The following is a 20,976-nucleotide window of genomic DNA, read 5'->3' as shown; positions in this document are numbered from 1 at the left end:
TGCTTTAAATTTAAGATAACATAAGCAGTTCTCTCTGAACAGACACTGAATGCACAATAAGGTAATTTACACATGGACCTGAGAAAGCAGTTTGAGAAACATTTGAAACTGTAAGCAAATACAAGTAAATACAAACATTGTTAAGTATTTTTTCTCTCTTTATTGTCTGTAACTCTGTTGCTTCTGCTCTTTCTTACTTTTTGAAGCCGGACGGAACTGCCTATACTTCTAAAAGAGTCTTTTAAAAGCTCTGGCTAATGTAGAGGATATAGATTTGTGGTACTTCCTAGCCCTAACTACCCTCTCTGTCTGTTCACAGAGCCAAACCACCAGGGGTACCATGAGTTGAAGGAGACTACACCATTTAGTCATTACTAAGCCTCCTATGGACTGAATCAATGTGATAACAATGGGGGAGTTGGGACTTTCTCTACAGTAAATTTGCAAGAGTACTGTATCCACAAATGTTGTGGACATCAATGGAGAGTTTCTGTGGTCTGAAGAAAAAAAAAAGAACTCTTTTAGAATTACAGGGCAAATTGTTCTGGCTAGAAATGTCAATGGATTTAGATATGTTATTTTCTAGCATGTGGCTGCCACAGACTTCTTTCTGTCTCCTACTTTTGTGTGTTTTTTAGGGGTCATGTGATGGTATGAGGTCAAAGGGGAGCATGCAAGTCAAAGTGGCTGTTGTTATTATGGTGGGAGAACACAGGATAAGTATGAGCCTATTATGAACACGTACCAAATGTAATAATCAGAAAGTGAGAAGTTATGGGGGTTAATGTATGTACGTCAATTGAGAGGCAGAAAAATGTTTTCAATAGCAACTATAGATTCCATGTCAGTAATATTCTGTTGATTAACTTAGAACATTGTTGTACTCACTATCTTTTTGCTTCTTTCTACTGTTATTTACGTTATGAGCAATTCAAGTTTTATCCGTCTGTGAATCAGTAAAGTGTAATCAATGTCATTCTAAATAAATGAAGTGTGTGTAATCACTGGTCTTTCCCTCATTAAAGATTATATTTGTTTTCATATCTGCAGTTTTATACTTTTATTTGTAAGGTAGGATTTTGACAAACAGTCCTCTAATGCAATACATCAGAAAGTCAAACTGAATCATCCATTTAAGAACAGCAGAGATCCTCTCACCTTTTTAGTGCTTTATTTTTAGTACATGCAATTTCAGAGGTGGAGGGACTCAAACACTCTGCTGTTTCTGTGCACAGATGTAAGTATTAAATACAGTTTTTATTCAAATGTGCTCATTTTAATCAGGCATGGGTTGTATGTGTCAACACAGCAGTTATTTACCTGAGAGTGGTTTTCGATCAAAGTTCTTGTAATTCATGTTAACTGATAGTTGAACAGATGATAGACCAAGCAACCACCTAATAGTAAACGTGTTGTATCCACCTTCCACAGCGACCAAACATCATCTGATATGAGGTCTCTGTTATAAGAAGCAGCCTTGGGATAGAAATATATGTCGCATACTGTGCCACCATGTGTGACTGTTCAACCGAATGACTACTGTGCGGCAACAGTGAATTATCCACAGAGAAAGCATGCAATTATGTTGATGTAGTTGAAAACACAAAGGCAGGCAAGTTGCCTGGTGGGTAATAGGGAATGTAGATCTGAGACTAATAATAAACAAGTCCCTCCTTTGGAAGTCAAATTAGATACGGTGTGTATTTATTTGTTTTCAAATTTCAGGTAAATGCAAAAAAAATAAAAAGTTTGCACTGTGTTTTATTGTTAAAACTGGTAGTCACAAGCCATGGGCCACTTTATAGTCCATGCCTTTTTTAACCTCCTAGATTTCCCCTATTTTATAATAACGGCTTCCACGCTGCTCCGCTCTAAAACTAAAGGAAGTCTGTCTTGCATGTCATATCCTGTCACCCATCATCCATCTGGCACAGAGATGGAAACAAAGGCAGGGAGATGCTGATGATGAATATTCTTAAATGTTCATTTTCAAGAGTGAACTGAATTCAGGCCACTTGAGGGCATTATTGAGTCATGCTGAAAACCAGACTGCTTTCATTGATTTCATAGCTGCAATATATTAATTTAGGGCTGCATCACAAGTGGGGTCAGTGTTGATATTTATAATTCCTGTAATCAAAACAAAAGGGAATGCAGTCTCATTCAAATCAGCCTTATCAGGCGTTCAGCAGGTCCAGACTCCTCTGCCAGAGTATGTGAAAGCTTCTGTGCTGCAGCCAATTCCCCAGAGTCAGTAAGTGTGAGAAGGCTGGTTTTGCTGCGTTTGGAGCAATGCCTCTTCGGAATCGAGATCTTTTTTCTGGCAATCTTCAACGGGTTCAGCTATGTCAGCAGGCCGGACACCAACTTCCAACTTTGCACTCAGTATTTCCCAAAATCTTCGGCATAATGCTCACGATTAAAAGCTGGATTTGATAGAGTGAATTGAGAGATCAAAAGTCATCCTCAGATTGCTCTACGCTGTCATTCCAGCCTGCCTGGCTCAGGCCGACAACTCTGTTACCTCCAAACATTGCTGAGGCCCGATACCATCACAGGGTTTACGTGACTCGTGCAGCTAACAGGGCTGCAGCGGGCTCTTTGCAGGATCTAAGTGAATGCATGAGAAATCTACTGATGGGAATGTGTCATGACCATGGCCATGTCTCTGTTTATTCCTTGTGTTTCATGTGTTTTCCCTTGCCCTTGTGTCTCCTGTGCTCCCTTGTTTGGGTATCTCTGTGTGTGTGTGTCTGTGAGGTGGGTGTGTCACCCCTCCCACTCTCTCACCACACTCTTCCCTCACTCACCTAATCACCTCATCAGCACAAGCATACTCACCTGCTCCAAGCCACACAAACCTGCCTTCAATCCACTCATCAACTCTGCAGTATTTAAACACCAGTCTCACATACACTCACGGCCAGATCGAACTTCGCATTATGCCAGACCTTCCAGCGTTATCCCCCGGACTGATTTCCCGTTGCCGACCCTGCCTGCCTGTCTGGACTTACCTGCCTTGCCTTTGCCCCGGTCAACGACTCAGCCTTCTGTCCCCGACCCCGAGTTTAACCTCCGCTTCCTCTGATTTCCGTCTGCCTGATCCCCTGCCTGTTTCCCTCTGTGAGTCTTATCCTGCCTGTCTGTATGCTGAGTTCTCTGCTTTAAATAAAGCGCCAGAACTGTATCCGTCTCCTGGTCGTCCTGCATTTTGGGTCCAAACCACATTCCTTAACAGGAATGGATACAACATCAGATAAGTTTGCACTCATATTTTTTCTTTCCACTGTGTATAGTAATGACGACTCTATAGTAATGAGGGCTCTGCAGCAGGTGATCAAAACACCAAGAACTTCATTGGTACCCATCAACTTAGCATCAGTGATATCGTTGAGGTGAGGTACCTGCACAAAGGATATTAACAGGCAATACTGTCACACGCTGCTGTTATCTGGCAAGAGATACAGACATGCATGATCTACATTGTGCACTGTTCTATACATTGCACTGCATCTATGAAATTCCTATTGAACTGAAGTGTTATGTTGGTCTTCTTATGCAGTTTACCACAACGTTACCTTTGCACTAACATCATTCCCTACTACTACCTTACGCCTTTTTTGCAATTCAACTTCCATTTTACATTATTTTAATCTCTGTGTGTTTATGGATGGGACTACAACTGTGCTTCATTGTGAAACGCTGTATTGCATAATGACAAAAACTTTGAACCTCTAACCTATGTGTTGTGGGCTACTGAGAGAAGAGGGGACTGGGCTGCTCTGTGACTGTCCACACTACCATCTAATTAGTGCAGATGTGTAAGGAAACTGATTTTTTTAAGTGATGATGGAATGCCGTGTTCATGTCCAGTAATAGCTAACATGAAATACAGCAGGCTTCTGCTGTGTTATGGATTTACTAATACCCTGTTTGGCCATTTAGATTGCTGGCTGTAAAGGAGCCAAGGTCAGACTTCTATGGAATCAGATTCTTGAGGAATTTAAAGTGAGTTTTAAAGTGTTGACAGCGTGCAAGACAGGAGCTGATAGTAAACCAGTAAGCACAGCTGAGGTGACCTCCAGTTCGTGACATAATTGATCTACTGTAGCTCACCTCCTTGCTCACAAGGCCACTTAATGGAGACGGAACCTTAAATCAGAAGTGATGGCCACACGGAGCAGAAAAAACACACACACAAGCAGTTTTTATGTTGTTGTCGGAGTGATTAGAGGAGCCTTGAAAGGCCATGGCTGTCTGTCAGGGAAGGGTGAGATTATAGTGGGACATAATACAATACAACAAGGGCACATTTCTTTAGGTGAGAAATTTACCCAATATATGTCCACATATTTACTCAAAATTCTATTATAGATTTTAGCAAGATCTTTAATAGTTTAATAAGCCTTTGCTTCAGTGGTTTTACACAGTGTACTCCATCATTTAATTTAATAATAGACTGTGGCTAATTAGAGGAACCAGAAAAGAAAAAAAAGAGCCGAACCTGCGGCAGTCCTCATTGACCCCTCTCAGCATGGAGAGCCGGAATAAAATGTTCACTCTACGTTTGACTCACAGGTTTTCTTTTTAAGCATGCTTCCATCTCTGAGTCTCTTTTCGGGTTGAGTGGCCCTCCTTTCTTTGTTTAGCCATGTTGGCTAACACTTCCAATGCTAAGTGCTCAGTCATTTCTTATCTCACAAAGCACCGTTGCTGCTGCAGGAAATGCAAAAAAGGGCAACACCGTCATGTACATGAAAAAGATGGCATTTTCGAACTTACCTGTGTATTCACTCTCCCATTAAGTTGTTGGGGATATTTTCCTTAAAATCTCAGACATTCTTGTAGAACATCTACAAATCATCACACTCCCTCTATGAAGCTCAACTTTCCTCATAAAACATATGCAAGAGCCAGCAGTGAGATAATGATCTGACACCATCTGAGGCTGAATAAATGAAGAAGACGTATCAAGCACAAGCTGAATATTCTTGCTGATTCTAGTCTTACTCAGTGTAAGTCATCTAGCAGCAGTAGAAGCTGATAATATAATAGTGCAGGGGTTCATTACTAACATATGTTCACAATTAGTCTTGGAAGCAAAAGCAGGTAAAACCCACATTTTATGACACATTATTTTATCAAACAAGAACTGTTGCCCTTCGAAACGAGTGAGGCTGAACAAATGAGTTGAATTGCTCAGCAGTATGAACCTGGTTTCTTAGACAGAAGGACATGGAGTATCATAGACAGAGGACAGACAGATCTACATCAGGTCTGTCTCTGAGGACCCCTCGTCACCTTAAAGTCTGCTCATATACCTCTGGACTCTTGAATGACATCTTTAGATAAAACGAATAAAAAAACAAACCGTTGTTTTAATTTTAATACCACTGAATAATTATTTAATGCTAACATCTACAACTGTCATGACAAAAAAAAGTTTTTATGTGAAAAGTTGCAGAATGCTACTTTACATGAACCTTTTATGTGATTGAAACTACATTTACGGAACATAAGGCCAAGTCTGACCTCCAGTGTGACTCCAGTCCGCCCTTCACTGCTGACTCATCGTGCTGGCAAGCCGCTTACCTCAGGTGCCAAAGTCAAGAACAGCTGTCAGCAGGTAAGGATGTGGGACGACACAGGGTATGATGACATTGTATTTCAGTCAGTGCTGTCAACTGCTGACATTGATAATGTCCTGACAGGTGGATGTATCTCTTCTCTACTCCATCACTGCAGAGTGTTGAGTGAGTGTGACATTATCATTTCAGCTCATTTATTCATTTATTCATTTACTCATTTACTCATTTATGCCACATACCCCAAAAATAATAAGCCGTTTTTTTAAAAAGAACTGACATCACATTAGTGAGAGCAAGTGCTGAGACATGCACACACATAGACACAACTGTAATAATGATGATATTTACTGCTGCTTCTTCCTTTTTTATATACATAGTTTTGGTGTTGTGATGGTTATGCTCCACCAATCTTGCTTCATGTTTTTTGTGTTTTTTTTTAATTTTTGAGATATTTGAACAAAATGGAGTTCAAACACAGTGAAAGATATATAAAGCTGCCAACACTGGACCATTCTCCAACTTGCCATCACTTTTTGGACTCTGCAAGCATATTCTTAGGATTTGATATCAAGTCTACTTTTGTTAGTTTCATTATGTTGGCTAGAAAATGGTAATTCTCTAAATGGCGTAAATCCCAGGCCCAGATGACAACCAAAATCCAATCAATAGGTCCAATCTGTCCACCAGATTTCATTGGAAATCTGTTCTTAGGCTCTTGACATTTCCTGCCAACAGACAGACAAACAAACTAACTGATGTGTAAACATAACCCGGCAGTAATACAAGTTATTTAATCCTCGTGCTAGTCATTTTACATTTCATCCACCACACACACTGCTCAGTCCCTTGCGTCAGTCTGTAGTAATTGCAATCAAGCAGTCAACATCCCTTCACCAGCACCAGCTCCTTATCTGCCTTCACTAGTGTATCAGTAAATGGTGTGTGCAGTCTCCTTAGGCTATGCACACATTTTGGTGTTAAAAGATCAAAAAATGCAAGGAATGCCTTCAGGGGAAAGCTGTTAAAAACATCCCAGATGTCCAGTTCGGTGTCGGATGATGGATCTTCAGACAGATTTGAAGTGCAAGGAGGTATATTTGTATCTGTCCTATATTTCCCATTACTGATATTGTCAAGAGTCTAAAATTATCTCACATACAGAACGAGACTGTACCAGGCCTCAATCCCTGCAAGAGACGCAAGAGAAGATAAGATAAGATAGATAAGATAATCCTTTATTAGTCCCGCAGCGGGGAAATTTGGTGTCGGACACCACAGTTCATTTTTTTTTAATGATAGCAGGTCGGTGGTGTAACTGCGCATGCTGAATCAGGCACATCGTTGTGCAGCTCTTCAGGAGGCGGAGAATGTGTCGGGCTCGTTCAGTCTGATGTCGGACGATCTTCAAAGACCCAAACTCATTTGCATGAGTGGAACAGTTGGAAACAGTTTGACCTCTGCCTTGTAGCAGCAAATTCAATTAGGCGTGTTGTCCAGTGGTATCAGTTGGAGAGAGCCGAACCAATTTATCAAATAACTCACATTGCACAGGAATATCTGCGTGTGCCATTTACTTTATTCAAAGCAATCCATGAAAAACTGTTGCCATTGTACGTTTCTGCTAACCATGGATATGTTGAATGTGGACGTTTTCTCATTCGGTTACAGCAAGTGACGTAGTATATCGAGGGACTGTTGTTATATGGTATGATAATGGGTATAATAAGCAAAACAGTCCACTAAAGATTGGTGGGAGGGGTGGTGGACTTTCACTGTTTGTGACCCGTGTGAAACTAAAAGTACATTTTTTTACGTTTATTACATGATGTTACGTTTACTGGATGGTTTACTAAGTTAAGTTGTTTTTCATATCGGGAGTTACGTTTTTACTGTTATTCATTATTGCATTATTATCTTAATATATTTTCTCTTATCTAAACTTAAGTAGTTCTGTTGCCTAAACCTAACCCTAACCAATGATATCACAAAGTTAACCACTTGGCATCATGCATTTTCTGCAAGCGTGGCAGGAAGATGATACGAAACATATGAAAAGGATTTTTAGTTCAGAATTACTGAATTCAACGTATACCTTTGTTTGTAGTAATGTACAATGGCAACATTTCTTTGCTGGTGACTTGATTGGGTCGAGAGCTACACAATAGTCATTTTTTTTTCCAGTAATAAGATGCAGCACAGCACTTTGTAGGATTGTGTGGGAGTGTTCTGCCGCATGCTACCTTTGTAGACTCAGTGTTGCAAAACCCTGCACAACAGACAACACCAATGTGTCGAGGGCAGAACCTGTTTTTGAGTCTGCAGTGAATAAATCTTTAAAACATACTGAGGTTCTGAGTCTCTGCACTTGGGACCTTTACATCTTTTCCTTGTGGTTGACACATTAGTTAAATAAAGTACTTTTCACACTGGTATGCTACCCATCACATGATCCAATCCTGTGTTTCTGCATGGCTCTCATTTCAAGTGTCTCTAATGTTGAATTCAGTCTCATGAATTGATATCTGCTTTTTTAATTAACTGTTTCAGAAACCCTGGTAAAGGCCTTCACCTTGACACAGCTTGGCGTTGCTAATACATATTTATTCTCATGTTGTATCCTGATTTACAATTTGTAGAATTCCCCTGAAATTGCTTTTGTTTCAGTGCATCCAACATACAATGGACTCATTGGCACATTCTCTACATAACACACGCCCAATTGCTGCCTGGTAGATTTCGCTTCATGGGTATTTTGTTTTTGCTGAGAGTGAGTCTTGTTTTCTTTGTGTCTGAAAATGACTACAAGAATAAGAACACCTGGGGGGGATTGCTATTTTGAGGTTGTACTGAATAACCTTTGTGCAGAGAAGATAACATTCAGAGATGTTTACCGTAACCAGCTGCCTAATGACATGGCAACATATAGTCAAATTAATTTATATACAGAACAGTTTTTATTATGTGATTATGTGTATTATTTTTTATTAAATACAGGCAAATAAACTTAACGTTGACTTTAAGTTTATGGTTTACCATTTACAATGTGCGCTTCCATCATTGTGTTGTCTTTGACAACTGAGTCCAGGTACATGGATACACTTTTAAGTTCACAAAGAGGAACTCTTTGACTGCAGCCCATTGTATTCTTCTAGAAGGAGGTCATAAACTGTCTGGAGCACATCATGAGTATGCCTTTGTCGGATTTTAAATGTCCAGAATGTTTTATCTAGTGTTTTCTTTCCACCAACAGAAGGTTCCACTTGTGATAGATGACAAACAGATAATTTATTTGCTCACAAATCTCAAGTTGAGTATTAAAGATAAAGGGACTGCACTGATACAAACTGCTACCACGAAATGAGCACATCCTCACATTCTGAGACGCTGACAAAAGCTCTCGCCTTTCTCTACTGTTCTAGTATACTATACTGACTGCCAGGGATTTTAATGGAAGTACTACTACTGCTTAAAACAATACTACAAACTTTTGGACCTTTGCTAATAAATATTTATTCTCTTTGAAGCAAGCTTTGTTGTTTCCCCAATTCTCAATTTGTAGAATTCCCCTGACATTGCTTTTTTTGGACACACAATGGCCAACCCGATTGGCACGTCTGCTACATAACACACGCCCTATTGCTGCCTGGTAGATTAAGCTTCATGGGTTTTGTTGTGCTGATAGTGAGTGTTGTATTCTTTGTGCTATTCTGTCCCCCCCTTTGCACTAAAGATAAGGCATTTACCAATTTTGATTTTCATTTCCTGTTTTCCTCACCTACCACTCAAGAGGGAGGCTCGCATGAAAAGCTCTCAGACCTGTTCATTTTCCCTTGCAGGAGCAGGTGATACGTTGCAGATTTTATTGGCGCATCGGGTTCCGCAATTGTGGTTTAAATGAAGTGGACTGCAGAAATCCGTTTGGTTGCTTCTGACCGGAGATTGTACGTCGACCCCATACAATAGATATCGTGCCACTTGATGTTGCTGAGTGAAACCTCCATGTTGACTGATGACTTGCTTAAGGGAGAGAGAAATGGAGGGAGGAAAGGAGAGAAGGGAAGACTGATATAAATGTGCAGAGTGTGAGCCCATCTGCATCTATTTCATCTGTCAACAGTCCAAATACATCACAGCTAGAGGAGTCATGCAGCTGTGTGTGTGTGTGTGTGTGTGTGTGTGTGTGTATAATATAAGGCGGTAGACAGACAGCTGCTCTGTATATATTTATGTGCTCTGATTGATGTCCTTGTATTCTATATCTTTATACATCAATGGGATGATTAGCCATCAAAGGCTACAGTGATGCTGCATGTTGAGCCTGTGAAAGATTTTCAAGAGCACTTTGGAATGTTAAGCACGGTTTTGAAGGTGACGGTAACGGTAGCGTTGATTTTTTATTTTTATTTTAAAGAATCAATGTGACCCACAGTTTGTCTCTTTTTTTTTTTTAAACCATGACTGACGTCAAACAACTGCCTATCTAAAGGAGAATATATCCGCTACATAAAAGGTTTCACTATATCTAGGTGCTCGAGGTGAACCTGCTTTTGCCTCCTAAACACTACCTGTCCAAAATAACTGAGAAGCTCATCCAGTTTTGCGCATCTGTTCTCAGACTTTTACTGATTAGGTGACGTTATTCAAGGCCCGAGGGATTAAGTCTGTTCCTGCCAACAAGGAAAGGTAGAACACCTCAAACCCTGCATAGTAGAATACCTAGTTGTTTGCTCTGTAGGTATTCATTGCACGGCACGTCGTACATATCAGGCAGTGTTTTAGGTTTGTGGAATGAAGCATGCTTACATGTGTTGGCATTACAGGTGATGCTCATTGGCTCTGTCATGTGTGTCTCTGTCGCGCTCTTGTTCTACTGATAACATGCTCTGGGCCTCAAGTCGATCCAGCTATTCATCCAGTGGCTCCGAACAGCAAAAGGCAGACTTAGTGTTTCTCTTGACTGAAACCTCAAAGTGACACCATGTGGCACTTTCTCAAATACGGCTTCTGTTTCCGTAGATAAACATCCACATCTGGCTCATCCTTTACGCTATTTTCCTCAAGCATCAGAGCACCGTGCTATCTCCTCTACCAACTATCTGTGTTGGCCTTTTTCTAAATCATGGATGTGTTCACTGAGAAAAACAAAATATGAGGAGTAACGGGGCTTGGACCAAGAGCAGTGCTGCCTTCCAGACAACACAGAGGTCGTAATTTTCCCAGTTAAAAAAAATCTAATTTTCGACCTAAGTGTTTGGGCTGCACAACGCCAAACATAAACAAAAACCATGGCTGACTTTTATAATATGATAAAATGTGTTATTTTTTATTAAATACAGGCAAATATAATAAATTTTGCCTTTAGTTCATGTTTTGCCATTTACAGTGTGTGCTTCCATCGTGAGTGACGTCAGACAACTGCGCCCACAGTATATGGATTTACTTATACAAATAGGAAATCTCAATTTGAGTGGCGTTCTATTGTACTTTTTCCTAGTAGGAGGTCAAAAACTGTCTGGAGCACATCATAAGTGTGTCAATGTGGGATTATAAATGTCCAGAATTATTTACATAGTGTTTGTTTTCCACAAACTGAAGGTTTGTCAAATTGATTATGAAAGAAAAAGGTTCAACATTTTCTTTTAGAGAATTATTAGACCAGCAAAAGATGTAGGGATACCATAAAAATAACAAGAAATCATTTCTACTGAGACTTTTATGAGTTTTTATGTACTGGGACTGCACTGATATGAACTGCTTTCAGGAAATGAGCACAGCCTCACATTCTGAGTAACTTTTGTAGTACTTACTGCCAGAGATTAAAATGGAAGTACTACTACTATGTAAAACAATACTACACATTTTGGGACCGTATGACAAAGTTTCCAGGGTTTAAAGATCAAGATTATAAATGCAAAGATAAGGATAAAAGCTTAATACGCAAATAAGCTTGATCCAAACATTTCAAACTATTCATTGAATTATATGACAGGGAGTGCAATACCATGTAATACTGACAATTGTGTGCTGGAGTTACATGCACAAGGTTGTGTCCTGGAGTTCAGAGATAGGATTACCTGTGCAGATAGTCATGACTGACTATCTGTGTGGCGCATGATGTTTCCTTATGCTAAACTACATTAGATTAAAGCCACGTTGAAGAGCCGACCAGGCAGATTTAAACAAGTGATTAAAACCCAGGAATAATATTTGCATTGCAAGATTCCATTTCCAGTCTACCAGTAGGGCTATTTCAAAGGACCTGCAAGTTTTTGCAAAAAAATATTCAAGACTTTGAATTATATGCATCAGATAATATTTAAAGAAAAAGGATATACCTTAAATAATACATTTATTTTGATTACCATAATCATAAGGTTAGGAGGAGAAAGATAATTTAGAATAGCAAATAATGGTTAGTACATTGTACTTTACTTTAGTTTATTAAGAAATAAATATAGCAGAACATGTGCAAAAGTATAACTGATTTATAACTGTCATACGGGTAATATAAAACACTGTCATATTCTTTATTGCTTTGATAGACACCGTACGATGGGGTCAGCCCTATGTTCCCCATCAGGACAATATTCCCTCAGCCCCCTGCAACCTTAGACCTATGTTCCCTCAATCCTATCTTCGCACAGCCAAATGTTCCCCGAGCCCTATTTCACCTCAGTCCCATGTTCCCTTAGCCCTATGTTCCCTTAGCCCTTAGGTTTAAGCATTAGGAGTGAGATTGGCATCCTGGGTGGTACTAATCTGAAGGATCATAAGACTGAGGGAACAAAGACACGCTGCCACAACAACATATCTGACTGGTATTAAACAATTAATTTCAATAATAAACAAAACCATCTCGAAAGGCAAATGACTTATTTTGAACGTTAGATTCCTCTTTGCTCTCTCAGCCATTTTGGTCAGCACGGCCTCAAGTTCTCCTCTCGTAAAAAGGATTGCTGGAGTTCAGTCGATTTGCAACTCAGTGCCTCAGACTCGAGCCAGCAAATCAGTTTGATGTCAGTTGCTGGGGCGCTTCATCAAGTAGCGGCTCATGGTTCTCGCAATGCGCTGCAGTCTGGTGGTGTTGTTGTCAAGAACTATTGGCAAGACTAGTTTTCCTCTGCTGCGTCCTTCATGTCAGTCTCAGCACTATGTGCCTCAGAGGGAGACTGACAGAGCCTCCATGTCCACACACACACACACACACACACACACACACACACACACACACACACACACCAGCATGACAGAAACAAGGATAAGATAGCAAAATCCAACTACTCCCTCTATCAAAAACTTAAGATATCCATCAACCCAGCAAGATGCATTATAATCATATTTAATATTCTTACTAATCCAACCTTTGATCGCCGGTTATGTGACTTTATGTTCCTCTGATGATTAAAGTGTTTTGTGTGCTTGCAGATTTTCAAAAGGCCTTATTGGCAGCAGGGTGTGTGGACATACTGGATGTAGCGATGTTGTTGCCCTGCAGTAGTCTGTGAAAGCCCAGCTTCCCTCCTGCAAAATGAGGCCACTTAGATCTGCTCTCTGAATTTTCATGCAGCCTAGCTATCCTTGACTCTGCTGTTCCTTTTGGAAGTGAATAGAAGTTAGAATATAATCAGGAGCAATTGAAGATACAGACAAATCTTTGAACTTTGTCACTGGGCTTATAATCATCACATGAGATCTCAAATTACTCTTTCTTTTTAATGACACCATAATACCTCTTTCTGGGTCATCAGCATGGTTTCCAGCACCCACATTTGAAAGTTGTTTGCGGCATTGAGAAGGAGAAATCTGGGCGAGTTCAATTTGCCTGAACTGCAAGACACTAGAGAAGTCTTCCTAGTCCACAACGAAATGATTGTACAGGATCATTGACCAGACATGATTATATGTTCCATTTACTGTGACACTGATTCAAATTATGCCCACCATCATCATACTTTAATTATAGGGACCTTGACTAAGGTTTGCAAGGACATGAAATGTATTTTGTGTCGAATTGAATCAAGTAATTGTACCCTTACTGTAATTTGAATCCTGCAATGCATAACTGCACTTAATCACTTTCTGAAATACACAAGACATGGTGCATAATTTGTTCACCTGTGACCCTGACCTAATTGTAGTTCTACAATATATATATATATCACATTCGCATACAACTAAACTGTATTCTCTGTTACATTTCAAGGAAAACAGTTTTTCTCCCCAATTAAGGGAGCCGCTTTAAACATGTGGTTATCGTAAATTGAAACGGAATGGCCTTGTGAGACATCAGGGAATGTCCATTGACTTGATGTTACAAGTCAGCAGTGGATTTTCCTCGTTGTGAATCTCAACTTCTCAGTCTTGCAAACTAGTATGCCAAGCTGTTAATAAATTATGGACCATTCCTGCCTGTGGAAAGGATTGCTATAGATTTTTTCAAATGATCAATTACCCAATGTAATGGCTTATTGTTTTAGAGTTCATTCCCAAAAGCCTATCATTAATCTCAATCAATAGTCTATAAGCATGATTTACAGAGCTTTTGTGCTTTTTTTAACAAGAGAATTTGCTAATTTTTCTTTGCCAATATCTCCAGCCGGGTGAAGGCAGTTCCATTCCTAATGTGAATATTATAGAAGGCAGAATCACTTGGCGTTGTCATTTCCAGGCTGTTCCTCTTTTCAAATATTGGAATTTGCATCCAAGAAGACTGCCTACACAAACATTAGCGAGACAAAGAGATTGCTGTCATCAACCCTCTCAATGGAAAATCCTGCACATGTGAGACACTGTGCGGGGCTGTACAATCAGTTTTTTCTTGTAAATATTGTGCTTAGTGGCATATCACGATTGGCAAACACAATGTAAGCCAGGATGATTGCACATATTAATTTGCCAGAAAGCTAAATGACTGTGTTTGCCTTTGTGTGGTCTTTGTAAATCCATAGCAGCTGACAGGGAAATGACAGAGGCTTTTATGAAGTCGATGTCATTGATTGTTATGCTTTGTGCATATGAGTGTGTTGAATCCTCAACAAAAGTCGCCAGAAAAAATGTTGCCATTGTATTTTTCTGCAAACCACAGGGTATGTTGGCTGTTGACACTCCAGAACCAAAATTACGGTTTCATAACTATGTTCATATCAGCCTTGTATCACGCTTGGAGAAAAGCACAATGCAACGTGCTTAACGCTTATGAAATGAAAAAAGATCAGAGTTTGTGTTGAAATGGTAATGTAACAATGTTAGTAGTGTAAGTTAATAACAAACGCTCTTAGAGGACGTCCTTAACAAGCGTAAAATCAACATATACTTTTAGTATAACATGAGACACGAACAACGGTCACCTGGGTGAAAGTCCTTAATTTGTTTCGCACACCCGTCATGATCTCGTATCCTACTTAAGTTTCAATAATGTTTGCTTGCTCTGACTGACAAAAACATTAACATATCCTTGGTTTGAAAAAATAAACAATACCTCTCTCATAGTAAAGAAATGTATATCATAAAACCTAAAATTGCATTCCTTTAATCAGTCCTTTAATCTTTCATTATGTGACAAGTTGAAGAATATGCACTTTTACAAGTTACAGAAAATGGTGAATTCATGGTCTGTTATGTTAAAATCTGTGATTTGGTTGAAAAGATAATTCATAAATAACAAAAGGGTTTACTAAAACTTTAAAGTTATGAAAGAGTTAAATTTCATCATTTGTTTATAAGTGGTTAAAATGCTAGAATGGTGTTTTTCTTACATAGTTTACTTTGTTTTTTATTGTATAATTTAAGGTATAATAGTGTTAAACTGTGATCTACATAGTGGTCTTGATCTTGAGTCTGAGATCATTGCTTTGGTCTCCGCCTACATACCGAGGGGAGACCGCAATCTTTTCTTCATTACAGTACAGTTCTTACTGAGGAAACTGCATCACGTCATAATTTGATTATTTATCCCCATTTTTCAGGTATGTTGTGGATTGTGAACAGAGTTAACATGTTGGTAGGAAATTGTCTAACGTGTAATACGTTTCAAGAGAATGTTGTCGTTACATTTTGCGAACTTTAGAGATGAGTTTAATGAAGTGTGTGTGTACGTGAATTCCCGCGCTTTAGCGATGTAGTTGTAGCTGTGCATTTTGTGAATTCACATGTATACAGATAGTAATATTTAGTAGAAATATCTTATTTATTTTGTCTGAATAATACGTTTATGCACTTTAAGTGAGTCTTGAAGAGTTTATGTGAAAGTAATGAGATTAAGCTATTCTGTGCTTGATGATATAATGAGAGAAATATCTCAGCTAATACTTTGAATACTGTTTTAACGTAAATAAGGTATGTACTCTCTACTCTCCTGTGGATCTCTTCCTATGTCAACTGTTGTATGTTTGTACAAATTCATTACAGTAAAGTTCTCAGCATCACATCACTCCCGTTATTATTCCACCAATTTTTCAGGGGCGTAACAATTACATTTAAAATGTCCATAGGATGAAGAGTGAATACTACATACCAATGAAAATAGATTTGCCAAATTTTATTGAAAGGACATCTTTTGAGACACATGGAGCCCAATATACAGTAATTATAAACACATTCAAAATGTGCTGCAGTAAGAGAAGCTAGTGAAATCTAAAAAAAATGAAAAACAAAACTAAAAAAACGCCACGCTGTCATCTCATCTTCAAGAGGTCTTTTTAAATCTTTGGGACAACAAAACAGGTGTTAACATTTGGCACGGACGTGGTCTTTTGTACTTCATAAACCTGCCTTTATTGTTGTCTCTTGTGTGGTGTTCAATTCTTTGTCTCCTCAGCCAAGGTGACAACAGTTATGCTCTCTCTACCATTTTCCCTGTATGTTCCACACAAACCAATGTTTCTCCCACAGGAAACATAAAAAAAAAAAAACCACTTTGTGTTTGACATTAGATTTTTCCTAGAAAAAGACCTACCAGACACTGCAGCTGTGTCCAGAATCCTAACAGGTCTGTCAACCTAAACAACAAAATAGGTAATTTGCCATTGCCTCCCAAAATGATCGTTTGAGTGTTTTCAATCTGACGACCATGTGGACAGGACAACATGGTTTATCAGTGCCCACGCAACATTGGTTAAGGTCAGTGAAAGATTGTTGTCATGGAAAAAAACAAAGGTGTTCAGTTTACACTTCTAAGAATCCAGCATTTATAGTCGCAACTTCATGTTTCCATTAACTGGTTAAAGCATGCATATGTATGCTATCAAAGAATATAGCAACAACAAAAAATATAAGGTGGCAGATTCTTATAATCATATCATTTTCACGTAGTAGGGACAACAGCCGAGTGTGAAGTCTGAGGCCATGGTTCTCTTCCGGAAAACGGTGGATTGCACCCTCTGGGTTGGGAGTGAGTCACTGCCCCAAGCGAGGGAGTTCAAGTATCTCGGGATCTTATTCACGAGTGAGGGTAAAATGGAGCGGGAGATGGACAGGCGGTTCGGTGCAGCGTTGATGCGGGCGTTGTACCGGACCGTTTTGGTGAAGAAGGAGCTGAGCCGAAAGGCAAAGCTCTCGATTTACCAGTCCATCTACGTTCCAACCCTCACCTATGGTCATGAGCTTTGGGTAGTGACCGAAAGAATGAGATCGCGAATACAAGCGGCCGAAATGAGCTTCCTTCGTAGGGTGGCTGGGCTCAGCCTTAGAGAGAGGGTGAGGAGCTCAGACATCCGGAGGGAGCTCGGAGTAGAGCCGCTGCTCCTTCAAGTTTTCGAAAGGGGCCAGCTGAGGTGGCTCGGGCATCTGATCAGGATGCCTCCTGGACGCCTCCCTTTAGAGGTTTTCCAGGCACGTCCAACTGGTAAGAGGCCCCGGGGTAGACCCAGAACACGCTGGAGAGATTATATATCTCGTCTGGCCTGGGAACGCCTCGGGGTTCCCCAGGAGGAGCTGGAAAGTGTTGCTGGGGAGAAGGACGTCTGGAGGACCCTCCTTAGCTTGCTGCCCCCGCGACCCGGCCCCGGATAAGCGGAAGGAAATGGATGGATGGATGGAGGGACAACAACACCTTTCCATGTTTTAATTTAATTAAGTCTCCTGGCTCCCTACAACCAAGAAGCCACTGAATCATTTGGTTCAACTTGTTTGTCTGTTTTGAGGGATTACTGTCAAACCCCTGATTACAATGAGAGGGAAATAGGAGAGCTTTTTCTCTAAGAAAACTCATGTGTAATGCAGTGCCAGGCAATTTGCCAACCTCAGGTGGGAGTGTGGTGGGCAGACTGCGGGGACTGTTGACCATGGTACGTTAGGCTCAGCAGGAGGTTACCTTGAATCTCTAGGTGAAAAATCTCTTCACAATGCTGATTTGTCATTTGGGAACTTTGGATAGAACAAATAATAGCTTTTCACTGTCAGACTGTCTGTTATTGTACACAGAAGGTACGATGACGCCGGCTAAGGGACGATGGAAGTCTCTGTAAAATGGGATTGTATTATGCATTTATTTTATTTACTATGAAGCATTTTGGAACTGCTGCTTTTTAAAGTGCTACAAACATTTAAAAGTTTATTTTATTATAGACAAGATGATTTATATCCAATGATTTTAGACCAGGCATCTCACACAAGGCAGAAAACCAGAATGTGCGGCTGGACACTTTGATTTTCAGACACATCCTGCTCAACCAAACAGCACTCACATTCTTTTGTCCTTTGAATTGGTGGTTTCTTAGTGTCTTTGAAAGCTGTCTTATAAAGAGTGCATGGTGTTTTTTTCAATATTGTTGTTATAAAGTCAAATTCTTAAAAAGTTTCTCTATAAATAGAAACTATTTTCAAATAATAACGATAAACACCTATGATCTGTGGTTGATATTGATAGTGGGACATATAATGCTAATTCAAATAGAGCTTTTGGTTTGTGTGTTTCTGCTATAGCACAGACTATACTGGATTTTCAGGCTTGCATTGGTAACTGGTACTTAAAAAAAATAAATGGCAAAAATATAGAAAAACACCTATTATAAACTAAAAATATTTTTTGTTACCAGTTGGCTGACATCAACACCAAAAGCAATATGTCTGCAGTAAGCGGGCGATATGTATTAGCCTTTCCAATTTATTGGTCTAGCTCTACTTTCTGCAGAAGTTCTAGCTTTGATCAGAACACCCAGACCAGGACTGTCCCTGGGGGATTGCCAGGAAGCTGTTTAATTGCTTTACAAAACAGAGGCATATGGCACAGACTGTAAAGGGTGATGGGCTGATGCTGGTGCTGATGGATGGAGGCTACTGCAGTCTGCAAACATACCTGTAGGAACTGAAAGCAGCTCTAGCTCTCTGTGATTGAAAGAGTGAGAGAGCATGCATTGCAGAAAACATGGAGGAGTAAATTATCTTGTTTTACTGCCCAAGAATGGTAACGTCTCCAACAATGTGCTGTTACTTTAAATGGTTTATACATTTTGGAGATAGAACATGTTGCTCAGAAGTCCTTCTCAAAATACAATATTCATAACAGCATATCTAGTGAATCTAATTCAATTCTTGATAAGATTTAAATGACTTGTTGGCCCTGCTGTGTGTGTAGTTAACATTTGGGCACTCTGGTAAAATTCTTTACTTTATACAGTTAAATGCAGACATATTCGGTATGGTAGAAAGTTCAAACACTGGTGATCATTAGCTAGTCCCAACAACAGCATCATCTGTAGGCGAGTTTACTCTTTGACCTTTAAGAAAATACAAAGATGTAACTCATTTAAATGGAAACATATTTGCATACATGCCATTGTTTCTGCAGCCACTGAGAGCAAACAAGACATATTCAGAGATGTGCCTTGTTGCTCTGGCTGAAGCTCATGTTCAGCCAGTACTCGTATTTCAATTGAAGTTCAAGTAAGGTATCACCCAGCAGGATTTCATCTCACACAGGCAAAGGTCAGAATCATTTGGGACCATCATTTTCATTTATTTATGCATCCAATCTCAGCTTATCCAGGTGAATCAGTATTTTTGAGCACAATTCCTCATTAGCATGGCATGAAAGATGGCACAGTGGAACAGAGTAGATTATTTTCATGAAGCAAAATTGCATCTTGAATTCAAATTGCCTGGACAGGAGAACAAAACAGATGAATTAAAGGAAGTGTGTGTGCTAAAAAATGCAAGCAGTCTTCTTGTTGTTGAAGCTGCATACCTGAAGGGAATCTTGATCACCTTGAGGCTTATTCATTTTGGTAGTGAATGGAGCTCCTTTATTGATGTTCACCTTGAATAATCTCCTCGTCCTCTGATCAAAACAACAAGGTAAATAAATGCTCAATATAAATCAAGTAAAGAACAGCCTCACACACCAGCTTTAAATTAAACTGCACAGTTGAATCCATCAACAGGGTCTGTGTGTGTCAGTCATCAAACTCAGGTATTTTTTTTAAAACTCACAGTTTTAATGTTAACATTTTGAACTATGATTTGCATTTCATTGAAAGACTTGCTGTTTGTGTGTCTCATTTAGACATCTGTTATTGTCACAAAATGCAATCTATTGGTTTCTTGCTGAGCGACACTGATTGTCCATCTATTTCGTTGTAGCTCGGCTCAACTTCTTTTTCGATACGACATTTCTCTACAAAACAAAACTTAGGTTTAGGCATCAAATCCACTCAGGGTCAGGAAAAACTTCACACAGTTAGGTTAGGCAACACAACAAAAGTTAGGTTCAAGCAACAAAACCACTTGGGTTTTGGAAATCCGCCAAACAAACAAATCACACAACACTTTGGGACACACGCTGTCAAACACCGGTCTGGTAGTTGAAAATCCTGTGATTGTTGAACCAAACCAACTACCCTCCTGCCCACCATACGTATTGTTTCTCAATATTTAATACTACGTCACTAGGTGTGACCGTTACATAGTTAGGTGGATGCGTTTACTTCGTGGGTCCACCGCGATAAAGGATCCTAATTTACTTTCAATTAGAATTGTTTTAATGCTGAGCAACACAAAAAAAAACCCGGACAATTGTTGTCCCTGTAGGTGAAAGCAACATATTGCCTTTCGTGACTTGTTCATGACCGGCCATTGGCTATTGTGTCTGGTCTTTCATAAACCTGTAGCTCTGTCGGTGTGTTACATTACATTACATTAGTCATTTAGCAGACGCTTTTTATCCAAAGCGACAATCAGTAGTATATTGCATATCATTCACCCATTCACACACTGATGACAGGCTACCATGCAAGGTGCCACCATCAGACTCTAACTAACATTCATGCAACATACAGTCCACACCGATGGCAAGCCTTCAGGAGCAACTTGGGGTTAAGTGTCTTGCCCAAGGACACATCGACTGCTGAAGCCGGGTATCGAACCACCGACCTTCTGATTGGAGAACTACCTT

Source organism: Anoplopoma fimbria, chromosome 24, assembly GCF_027596085.1.
Source record: "Anoplopoma fimbria isolate UVic2021 breed Golden Eagle Sablefish chromosome 24, Afim_UVic_2022, whole genome shotgun sequence".
In the NCBI taxonomy this organism is placed as follows: domain Eukaryota; kingdom Metazoa; phylum Chordata; class Actinopteri; order Perciformes; family Anoplopomatidae; genus Anoplopoma; species Anoplopoma fimbria.
The sequence above is the reverse complement of the archived record's forward strand: the minus strand, read 5'-3'. Positions refer to the sequence as shown.